The 12611-nt window shown below is 36.9% G+C and overlaps 1 non-coding gene across 1 annotated transcript; it reads left to right on the forward strand.

Annotated features, from left to right (window-relative positions):
- Positions 1–8073: 8073 nt before the first annotated feature.
- TRNAE-CUC (transfer RNA glutamic acid (anticodon CUC)) lies at positions 8074–8146 on the forward strand. Its single transcript has one exon. It is a non-coding gene; the product is annotated as a tRNA-Glu (tRNA).
- Positions 8147–12611: the final 4465 nt, after the last annotated feature.

The following is a 12611-nucleotide window of genomic DNA, read 5'->3' on the forward strand; positions in this document are numbered from 1 at the left end:
TGCACATAGCTTTCTGAAAAATAATGTCAATAAAAGAAGAAAGAAAAGTCCAGTTCTAGTCAAGTTTTCTATTTCTTGCTTCTATCTAATAAAAAGGATCCAGCATGATCACCTTCACTATCCATTGTTTGCTTTTAAAATTATTTTAGCACACATTTTAAAATGAAAAATGGTAAAAGAAACCAAGGAATTTTAAATAAATGTTTTCTGACTTCTGGTTGTCAACAGAATATGGTTAGTAGAAGCTCCTCTCATGTGAAGAATATTGAACACTGGAAAACTAGACCGTACCTCCTACCTTCCTAAGTTAAACAAGGAAATGAACACCCATGAGCAGCAAAAGAGAAGTCAATTACCTATGAGTAATTTCATTTGTGTATAGATGTTCCACTAGAGACTAAGCTTACATAACTCTAGGAAATCTGTCCAGGTTTGACACACATTCCAAAATGCATGCTATATCCTTCACTTCATCATAAAATTTGCAAAAGTCCACCAGAGCTAAACATAAATATTGTATTGCTGTGTTTTAACAAGGTACTCCACATTCATTGTGACAAGGGGATAATGCAGCTTTCTCTGCATGAAAACTGCTCCTGACTACATTTCCAGTGCCCTTTTACTTCTACCTTAACAGACTGCCAAAATTAAGTTCCTCCATGTACAATTTTCATTCAGAGCTCAGTTTCTGGGAGCTGAGGGTAGACTTCTGCTTACTTCTCTTGCAGTTTTTGAGCTCTGAAAAGCTAGTTGTGCTGAAAAAGCTTGCATCGTGTTAAACATGATAATGGTCTTTGAATGTAGAAATGATTGCTTCAGAGAGGGAAGGGATAAACTCCTTTCCATATCTGAAATGTGTATGACAAAAAATAAATTAAAGCAAGGTAGATTAAGGCTGAAATACCTCAGAAGACTTTATATCTTTAAGGGCCATATTGCTTTGGGAAAGTGTGGAAGCACCATGACTGGATGTTAGACAGTATCTGTCAGGTATGAACGAGGTGTACTTGATTTTGGCTTGAGGAAAGAAATGGAGTAGATAATTTCCTAATGTTCCTGCCAGCGGTGTTTTCTATTATTCTTGGTGACTAGACATTAGAAAGAAATCATGGGTGATTTATCTATGTGCCAATGGATACTCTACTCTCTTTCCATTTCAGTGATTAATTGTTCTAATGCAAGGTTCCCAAAACTTTATACTACAGTTGCTGAGACTTTTGCACAACCAAGAAGCTATTAAAATCCGACATCCAAACCACTTTAAAACAGGTTTATAATAAAATTTTTTCAAGTATCTCACACAAAATAATTAAAAAATAACATTTGGATTTTTTTCATGGATAGTGTAATAAATCCCTCATTAACATGGTAGCTTTCATTTTAGGTTTCCATTCATATTTGATCAAAAGAAAAGGTTAATTATGTATGAATGCTACCATCACTGTAGACGTTAAGACACTGTAGGTATCTTAAAAGACTGATGTTAACAGACATGTACAAGTATGGTAAATATATGGCTATAAAACATTTGTGACTGATTAGAAAATCCTGGTTGACTCGAGACGGGATGAGGATAACGTGCTATTTTTCTAAATAAGGTTGTCTAAAAATGTTACTCCTTTTATAATGTTTTAGCATTTTTAAAAGCCTTTGAGTCCTTTTTTTCTAATATGAAACCCTCTTTTTTTAATTGACTAATTTGTGGAATTTTATAACATCATAGTTTCTATGAAAGTAACATACATTTAACTGGATCGTTAATTTGCAAAAGGGAGGATCTGGTCCAACAAGCAAATTAAACAAAGAGGGAAACCCAAGTAATTCTAGAAAGAAGGGAAGGACAGAAATAAATAATAATTCAAATTTTCAAAGCAAATGACAGTTTAAGGTTGCAGTAACCTTGGAGAATATTACACATACAGACTTACATTATCAGGATATTTTTCTTGCAGTGTTCCCCTGTCTAACAGTGGGAACGTTCCACTTACTTTTATGAAAAACTCTTCCATTAACACTATAAGGCAAATCTATACATAAGTTCTGTTCAATCCTCTCTATAGTGTTGGAATAACAACAAAAATTTGGCTTTTGTCCAAATTCTGAGCTTCAGTATTTTATCTTCTAGACTTTAGCATCCAGTACAAAATGAGTCTTTTATTACTGTTAATTTATTCCTAAATCATGGAATTAGGCATTACGTTCATCTTGACTGTAATTGCAGCACTTCCTGGAAGAAAATGTACCTCTGAAGAAGCTCTCGTTTTCCAGCAAGGGAAACTCCTGGAGGTTGCAGCTGACTAGAAAGATATGGAGATTATACCATTTCTGTTGCTCTTTTCGTATCAGGAAGAATATATTAATGACTGTGAGATGCTCCCAGTGATACAGAGTCATAGGCTGAAGGAATAGTGACTTAGATTATACTTTGCAAACTGGATTTTTGTATTGCACTTGTATTGAAAGCTTTTGGTGGGGGTGGGGCTACTGGAGTGGCTTCTACAAGAAGCTGTCAGATGCTTCCCCCGTGTCTGACAGAGCCGATGCCATCTGGCTCCAAGAAGGATCCACCACTGGCCTAGTCCATCAGCCATAGTAGTAGTGCATCCATGATAACATATTTAAGAAGAAAAAAAAAGTTATTGTGGCCAGAGGACAGAGAAGCGCAAATATGTGAGAGCAACAGCTCTGCAGACACTAAAGCCAGTGCAGAAAGAGGGGGAGGAGGTGCTCCTGATGCAGAGATTCCCCTCTAGCCCGTGATGAAGACCATGGTGAGGCACCTGTGCCCCTGCAACCCATGAAGGTCCATGGGGCAGAGGTTCAAGCAGAGATCCACCTGTGGCCCATAGAAGGCCCTGTGCTGGAGCAGATGGATGCCTGAAAGAGGCCATGACCCCATGGGAAACCCATGCTGGAGCAAGCTTCTGGTAGGACCTGTGGACCTGTGGAGAGAGGAGCCCACGCTGGAGAAGGTTTGCTGGCAGGACTTGTGATCCCATGGAGAATCCACACTGGAGCAGTCTGTACCTGAAGGACTGCAGTCAGTGGGAAGGACCCACACTGGACAAGTTCATAGAAACTCCCTCCTGTGGGAGGGACCCCACACTGGAGCAGTGGAAGAGCGTGAGGAGTTCTCCACTTGAGGAGGAAGGAGTGGCAGAGACAACATATGATGAACTGAGTGCAGCCTCCATTTCCCACCCTGCTGCATCACTTGGGGGGAGGTAGAGAATTCTGGACTGATGTTTAGCCTGAGAAGAAGGGAGTGATAGTGGAAAGATGTTTTAAGATTTGAATTTATTTCTTTATTCTCTGATTTCTTTGGTAATAAATTTAATTAATTTCCCCAAGTTGAGTCTGTTTTGCTCTTGACAATAACAAGTGAGTGATCTCTCACTGTCCTCATCTCTCCTTTGTCCAACTGAGAAGGGGAGGGATAGAGAGGCTTTGGTGGGCACTGGCATCCAGCCAAGATGAACCCACCACTGTCCATCACTACTTAAAATCTAAAGATCCAGAGCATGCAACTTGACCTGTGACAGAAGACTACTATTCTGAAGATTTATCAGGGTCTTATGAATTCAATCTTCTACCAAAAAGTACCTCTAAAAATCTTTTTACTGAAGTAATTATAAGTCTTGAAAAGTGACACATTTTATGTACTTTATTATTTTCCTCTATTATCTATTGAACTTAAACAATGGGGAAGAAAAATCAATAACATGAAATAAAAGATAGTAAAAATATTCAGTTTGATACTATTATTTTTTTGTCACAAGAAAAATTAAAAATAAAGGCTTAATTTGAGATGTAGAATGCATTAATTACTTTGAATCTACAAGACAACATAAAGATGATGGCTTTCAAATCTGAGCCAGTAAAATTCTTCTGGTTGAAAGTAATAATAATTTCAAAACATTCCCAGTGTTTCCTATTCTTATTTGAGCTCAAAGAACAATATGTCTTCAAGAGAAGACCTCACAGACATTTACAACAAAGTAAAATATTTATATATTTCTGGTATTTAAAGAATATCAGAAAAATATTCTAGAAAAATTTAATTACTTGAGAAAATTTGCTTTAGGATTTTTGAATTGAGTTTTACCCTACTTTGGGAGAAGGAACATGAACAAAGATGTCCTTTAGGATGGTAGCACCAGGAAGACAATGCTCACATAAGAAGGTCTGAAACATGCAACACGTAGACACTGATTGGTTTTCAGTTAGGAGATGACAGTATCTTAATACAACTGTCAGTGTGTTAAACTAATGACTTCACCATCTCCTGCAGTACAGATTTATGGGTATGTGACTGATACTAGTTATATCAAACACAACAGTCCTTGGCTCTAAAGAGAGCACTCCTGTAGCACAAAGCTGGAGAAAGTAAACCTGCTTATAAGAGGAACAGAAAGGGATAATTTTTTCTTGCTGTGTATTTCTGAAGATCAGTAAAATGCCTCCCTATGTGAGACAAAAGATTAGTTTGGTGTTCAACTTGTGCCAGATGTAGCCCAAGCTATTTAGAGGTAGATTAAAATTTGTTGGGGAACAGGACTGTATCCTCTGTATTTGAGCTTGTTTCACATTGCTGGATTGAAAAACAAAATAAAAAAGCTACTGAGCAATTATTAATTAGTTTATAATCCTCATCTAGCAGAGGCTGCCTTGTTGCTGTCTAACACACAGAAGTGTAAATATGGCGTTTTCCCAGGACTCCTTTGTTGTAAAGATGCATTTGTACAAATTGTCATGCAGTGAACAGAATTATTCTGCACTAATATGTTTCCCAGACTCAAAATTTTCCTTGAATAAACTAGCGTCTGTTTTCCTTGCATAAACTTGCCCCAGTTTTTACATACTCTAAGTACATTATTTTTTATCGGTAGTAAATTTTAATCCTATATAAAAATATAACCTTAAATTATTATTCTCATTTTTATCCAATTGTAGAGAGAATGATGAGAAAAATAAATCAATGTCTGATAATACGCTATCAATCTTAGGGGATTTCTGGTGGGTTTAAGAGTATCCTTGTAAAATAATGCTCTTATTGAACAGAGAAATGTCAGCCTGGGTAAATTATCTGAATAAAAGTGGATGATATATGTTATGATAATTATTCTTGAGGTCACCTTGAAAGCTGTACCAAGAACAGGCCACAGTCCCAGTCTTGCAAGAAAACCCAAGAAAGTGGAGATTAAAACATGCCTTCCTTATGCTGCTTTTTTCAGGTTTTTTTTAAGGCAAAGCTCTGATGGGTGGATTTTGACTTCAACACGTACTATAAGATTGATAAATTATACTTTCCTAGTGTAACCATAGGCCTGTCAGTCAGACAGAACTGCTGCTTCTGGCAGTACGGTAAAAACAGTTGGGTTCTGTAAAGGACTTGAAATGTGCAAATAAAAGGTATCAGAACAAAATATTAGTAGCTGTGAAACAGGGTGGACAGTTGCAGAATATCTGTTGGTGTTAGGCCAATGCAGACAACTTATCATGAAGGTCAGCGTTGCAGCTTTCCCTACTCAGCTGTGTGATGAGGAGGAATCAGGCCTCCTTTCTGTGCCTCTGCAGCACTTGTTCTGCTGTGGGTTTATTAAAAGATGATTCAAGTCAACCTCTCTTTCTAAACCACTAAGTATATAACTGATAGTGAAAAAATGAAAATCTTTAGTGTTTCTACTTAAGAATTATTATCAAATCAGAACCTCTTCCTTTAATCTTAAAGAAATCATACCTACAGAGATGAAATCTCCCATTTTCCCTGGTAAATATGCTCTTTGAATAGCTTCACAGCAAATCTGAGTGCTCTCTTTGTGCATCAGATTCTCCAATCAGATAAGAAATTACAGAACAGTTTTAATAAATATTTTTACACTTTTCCATAAGAAGATGTATAAAACATCCTTTTTGTTTGTTCTGATCATGAATAGATATACCTTTTATAGGGCCGCATAAATAAAACAGGAGTATGTTCTACAGGTAACCATTGTAGCTCTATACTATTTATGTAAGAAGAGGGAGGTTTACATCATTCTTGCTCCCCAATTTTATTGTTTCCATTAAACATTGAAAAGTAAAGATGGATCAGTGCAAGAAAAAGATGACTAATGCTACAAAAGAAAACGTGACATTTCCTCACTGCATAAAGAATATTTATGGATTCAAAGTGACAGAAATAGAGTAGTAGATACGCCCAAAATAAGATCTAGCCCCCTTTTGTACACTGAGATAGGATCGAGTAGATGTGGGCCATCATCCTCTATTGTTAATCACATGTTTTACCAAAACTGAAAACCACAATAATAAAATGTGAAAACCTTTGGATACTGTCCACAGAAAGTGTTTTCTGTCCTGGAGAGGTTTTTTTTCTAGAATCCAAATTAAAAATATTTTTGTACATTGGGAAAATATATTTATCTTCTCTCTGGCTCTGTCTGTTAGCTAAACAATCATCTCTAATACACCTCTCACCGTTTTTATGCTACCTAAATTTTTAGTTTCATCTTTACTCACGAATCACATCTTCCAAATCACTTGTTAATTTTACCTGAGTTTGTTTACAGCTTCATGCCACAGTATTCTACCTGATGAAGTTTTGGGCCATTTAATTGTTCACAAGGCTCCAGTTAGCCCACGAGGGCCCCACTTGACTCCCCACATACCCCATTCACACAGTGAAACCAGCTTTCCTTACCAGTTCAACCTCAAGTTTCCCTTAGCAGAGACTCGGATGACTAGTTCTAAAAAGCAATTTATTCATGACACAGTAATATAGAAATAGCCTGACCTGGTACCTCCAAGGAGGGACTCCCTAATCAAGGTCCCCATGGCTTTTATACCCACTCAGTCTACCCAAGCACAAGCTTCCCTCTTCCTTCTGAGCCCTTTGCTCCTGCTGTGTCTCCCAGTATCCATCCACCTGGCTGGCACCATGCATCTTTGTGCCCTTTGTTAACCAAAGGGTTGGTAGTTCCTGGCCTCAGTCTGAATCTCCATCTGCCTCTCAAACTGCAGCTTGCAAACTGAGCTACTTGCACCAAATGTATTCCTCAACACAGCTAACCTAAGAGAATGAGATTAATATGGCATGATCATCTCTTAGGAAATCCAAAACCCTGCTGTTACCTAAACTTCTAGACATTTTAGAATCAATTCATTAAAGAAAATGAGCAATCATTTAATTGTGTATTGAAGTGAATACTTATGTGAATGGAAACTACTATATACTATAGTTTCCAATGTTTTGTTTTGTTTTGTTTTGTTTTGTTTTGTTTTGTTTTGTTTTGTTTTAAACAAGGTTTGGTTTTATTTTGGACATTACAGGCAAATTTTAGAGGATAGTTATGGTTAGACAGAGATCAGGAACTGATCAAGGTTATATTTTTGTAAATTTATTTTCTTCAGTGAAAAATCAGTTATTTTTATATTTCTTAAATATGTTTCTCCTCTACACCATTATTTCATGGTTAAAACTGAATTTATTAAATATTTGTGAATTTATTAAATATTTGAATCCAGAGAGCTTTTATAGATGCATTTTTTGTGTCTTTGTTTTCAGAAAGACTAGAGCACATATACTATTGAACACTTCAATCTTTTTTTTTGGAGTTTTTCTTAATCTTCTTTATGTGACTGTTAAGCACCACGAATATGTTTTGATTTTGTCTTTCTGCATTTAGTGAACCTTATCTTGTTTTCTTTTATGTCCCTGTGCTTTTTTGATCTTATCCCTAAGGGTCTTGAGCTGTTCCTTTATATTCACGTATAAACTTATAATCTTCTTTCCACTTTTTGTTTGATTCTTCTGAATTTTCAGGTCACTGGAGAAATTCTGATGCCTTCATAATAGTTTTTTACTATTCTGCCATTCCTTGCTTCACTTACGAATAACCTACCACTATGCATTAAATACCTACTCTTTCAATAAATTCCAGCAGCGCTTCACTCCCTTGCCCTTTAAAATTTTTTCTCTTCACAGTAGACTGCGTCTTATACTCCTAAAAAACATGGAGCTTGCCTTCCTCCTTAGCCGTAACTTTCCTCCTCTTTTACTTTCATATTTAGGCAGCCCCTGGTGGTCTAGTGGTAAAGGCGCCGCGCTCTCACCGTGGAGACCCGGGTTCGATTCCCGGTCAGGGCCACTCCCGGGCAGGTGGGGCTCGTTAGCCCTTAAAGGCAACCCACCTACGTCCTAAGGACCTCGCTGCCACCGTCCAAGCTCGCTTGGCCCCGGCAGATGAACCTTAGGATTAAAGGGTGGGCTCAGTTCCGCGCACACTGTGTCTCACCTAAAAAATCCAATGCGCAGGCTGGAAGGTGTGAAGACCTTCCCCAGATCTTCGCTCGCGAAGACTGGCCATTATTACTTTCATATTAATATTACTTCTCACAGTTTTCCTGTGATGGCTATGGAATTTTCTGATTTTTAGCTTTTTGTAGATTTTGGAAGTAGTTGTAGTTAGCTCACACTTTAGCATAGTAGTTTACACATACCCAAATGCTTTTTCCCATTTCATATCTAACTTTCTAAATTCCTCTAGCTTGCTTAGACTTCCCTTAATGAAGGCCTTCTTTCTGTTTAAGAACATTTGCACCTGGCTTGAACAACAAAATACACCAATAGGCAATGCATCTCTTCAAAACCCAGAACTTTGGAGAAGCTCCAAGGACTATATGTGTTGTGATGAAGGGGAAGATGAGGAACAGGGGATCCCAGAGCCCCTGCCTCAATTTCCCGAAGAGCTATGCCAAGGGGCAAAACTGGGAGAATCTGGGGGCGAATAGATCTGGAATTGGATGGATAAATACCTTAAATTGTGGAATTCCTTGGAAATGTGGCTTACATCTCCGTACCCCCATGGTGGTTGAAGGCCTTCTATTAAAGCTGCTCTCTACCTTATCTCTACTAATGATTGCCTAGTGAGTCTATTTTTTGACTCTCCCAATCCTTTAAGGCATCACTGTAATCTTTCACAATTTCAGTTTCTGAATGTACCTTTTGTTTACATGTTCTACCATTTTAGTTAGTTTAAACAAGATCTAAAAAATGAGCATCTTTTACTCCCTGAAACAAAAACTGCCCACAAAATATTTCATGCATTCACTGTGTCATCGTATTTTACCTATTATGTATCTCTGAACAATTACAATCCCTTTTTGTTACAGAGGTTTAAATTTTAAAATTATTAACTTATTCCTCAAAAAAAAAAAAAGAATAAAAAAAAAGAAAAAAGAACCATTTTGTTTTCTAGCTTATATGGAATATGTGAATTCACCTCTGCATTTATTTTCCTTTTCTAAGGAAAAAAAAAATCAAACAAAGCTCTCTCCTTTCCATGAACTTGTGAAAAAGTTCACCTTTGATACATGGTACACCTTTGTCTCTTGTTTGCACACCTGTCATTCCTAAGGAGACTTCATCTTTAAATCTGTAATGAACCTCTGTGTTTTAGCTCAGCTACTTTCTAGGATGTAATTTTCATTATGTTTTGGCTGTGTTTTAATGAAATAGTTCTCCCTACATATTCCCATATGTAGGAAGTGGAAATGAAGAAGAGTATGAAAGATGGAGAGACCATGTGAAGATGGAAAGTCTGCAAGATGAAGACACTCCTGAAACCCCTGTGTGAAGATTGTGGAAAAGATCAAAAGTTTATGAACTTATTAAGTTATTGATAATATTAAATGTTTGTTGTATTTTTCCCTGTTTTATGTACCCTGATGGTTGTATGAAAAATCCTTTATTACTTATATTCCTATCTCCTTTTCCCTTTCAGTTGAAGTTTGCTGTAATACAGTGTTTTCCTTATAAGTGCCATACTGCTTTATATGTAAATATCCTTCCCATGTTTTCCCTTATATGGTCTTAATTTGCATGCTCCTCCCCCATTTCACCCTGTGTTCTAGAAAGTTCCGATCTGCACTATAAAAGGCAGGAAACATTTTAATAAACAACTTTTTGCACTCACTCCATGAAGAAGTAGTCCTTTTTTCCCTTTGGATCGTCACCCATATGGGGGCAGCTGTGTAATAACATCCAAAAGGCTGATCTCCTACTTGACGCTCTCATGACCGTGTTGCAGGTGATTCACCTGTGCATAAGTTTACATAAGAAATAGGCTTTTGTGTTTGTGTTTTCCCCCTCTCTTCACTTCTGAGATTTTATCATGGACCTAGTCGATTTTAAAATCTCCCTTCAGTGTACTGAAAGATATCCTTCCTCTTCTTTCTGTGGCCCTTAAATCTTTTTTTGCTACCTCCTTTGAGTAATGCCATGCCAGATTTCGTGACACTTATTTACTCTCATTAGTTGCCTGAAATGTTCATCTCAGAGTCATCTTTCTCTATCAACCTCTATGATCTTTATCACACTGTGCTCCACCACTGTGCTCCACACTGTGCTCCACCACTGTGCTGTCAGATGCTTGAAGTCTCTGTTATACTGTATAGTATTCAATATAACAGTATCAGGCTCATCTAAATACGTTGCATGGTAAAGTAAACCAGAGGGATAGAGATACCTTCCTTGCCTTCCTGATATAGCCTTTCTTATGGGTACAAACAACATTGTTCAGACAACACATGGTAGGTTAGGTAGCCAAGGTCAGGACGTTGCAAAAGACCTCTAAGTAATGATTTTTCTTTGCAAATGATCTTAGGTACCAGCACAAGCAAGAAGTGATCTAGAGTTAATGTTCTTATTTTAGATTGTTCCACACGTGGGCACTTTTTCTTTCAAGAAGAGATAATAATAGAAAACTAAGAATAGAATGAGTCAGAACAGAATTAAAATATAACCTTGACTTTCTTGCCTCCCAGTCTTTCAGGAAATCATATATGGATTGTACAGATTGCTTAGTATTTTGTATGCTCATTTATTTTGAGTCCTTTTTGGGAAGCAGAAGTCATTATTTCTTGACTGTTGCAGAGACAGGCAGCTGAGTCCCTACCCTGGAAGCACTGGAATAAGCAGAACCTCAGGAGAGAAAATATCTCTGGAACAGGATAATTATAGGATTTGTAATATGCCTTCCTCTTCTTTCTATATTCAATTTCTGCTTATTGTAGTACTTGGGCACTGGTGTTCTAGAGTGATATACTGGGTGCAATACAACAGACAGTTGTGGGCCAAGAAGATCATAATTTTAAAATGCATGATTATGTAGCTGTACAATTTTTCCAGTTTCTTGGTGTTTTTTGTGGTTTTGTTTGTTTTGTTTTGTTTTGTTTTTTCACTAGTATACCACATCAATGTATTTTTAATTACAAAGAATGTGAATTTTTCTTGTTTCTAATCAAATAGTGCCATATTTGATTAAGTATTTTATTGGCAAATGTTTACATTACTGTGGTCATGTGCTATACAGACTGTTGTGTCAGCAAACCCAGTACTTTCAATCTCATTTTCATAAGCCCCATTTTTTTTCAGATGTGTAACCCAAGCACAGCACTTTGCTCCAGGCTAAAAATTATCTTACATTCTCACCACAAACACTTTTATTTATTTTAATTAAAATAAAAAACCCACTCAGCTTTTAAATGTTTTTATCTTAACCATACCAAAGTAGAGATAAAGTATCCTTGCTTTTTTTGAAACTTTTGTAATTTTCCAAAGATAAATAAAAAAGGGAAAACAAGAGAAGTGTTCAAATGAGTAATTTAAACAGATTTGATATATATTTTAATATTTGACGTTATTTCCTTCTTTATCATGCATTATCTCATGCTAATTGTACTATTTTACATAGAAACTCATCTTTCTAATATATCATGGTAGTGCTATTCATGCTAATCTTGATGGTATAACTTGACCCATACAGAAACTGACCTTTCTAGGGCATTTTAGAAGTTGTCTGAAAGTGTACTGTGCAGTTTAAGTATATTCAAGAATTAGACCATGGAAACATCCATTCAAGCTGAGGCCCCATGCCTTAGTCACACCTCTGAGACTCCTACAATAGAGAGTGTTGACCGTTTTCTAACTATCTAGTGTCATGACAGAGGCAGTGCAATCACTCTGAGAAACATCTAGGGTACGGTTTGCCTCTGTTACTTGCCCTGAGTGTTACCTGCTTCCCTTAGAGTGGCAGTGTCTGATCCCTAATTGCTAGTAATTCCTTAGCTACTTGTGCTTGTTTCAACCCAGATGCAGTCAACATTAACACCAGTGTTAGAAGTATTATAAAGTCTCCACTATAATTCCTCTTTAATTAGCATCCTATTATCTTAAATTGCTTTAACAATCTTTTTTTCTCTAAATCTCCTCCATTCTTTCAGTAATACCTTTTTTTTTTTTTTTTAAAAATTGCCTTAGTATTTCCCCACTGGTTGAATCTACTACAATTTTTTACTTTACCTTTTAATAGCTTGCTCAAAAGGAAATAAAAGCACAGTGGGCTCCTGGTGGAGTGCTGTAATATCAGTGTTTGTGTTCTCAGGGGTTTTCTTTCTCTGGAGCACAATGATTGAACTAAGTCTTGTGGTGAAGAGCAAACCCACTGGGCTAATGGCAATAAACTTGCAAACAGTGAAAGACTTATTCACTCAGGCTCAAAGTGTGAATAGCTCTGCGCAGCTCTAATTAGTACCCAGGTTCTGAATGGGTA

The sequence above is a fragment of the Myiozetetes cayanensis genome, unplaced genomic scaffold (assembly GCF_022539395.1).
Source record: "Myiozetetes cayanensis isolate MyiCay16 unplaced genomic scaffold, myiCay2020 scf7, whole genome shotgun sequence".
In the NCBI taxonomy this organism is placed as follows: Eukaryota; Metazoa; Chordata; class Aves; order Passeriformes; family Tyrannidae; genus Myiozetetes; species Myiozetetes cayanensis.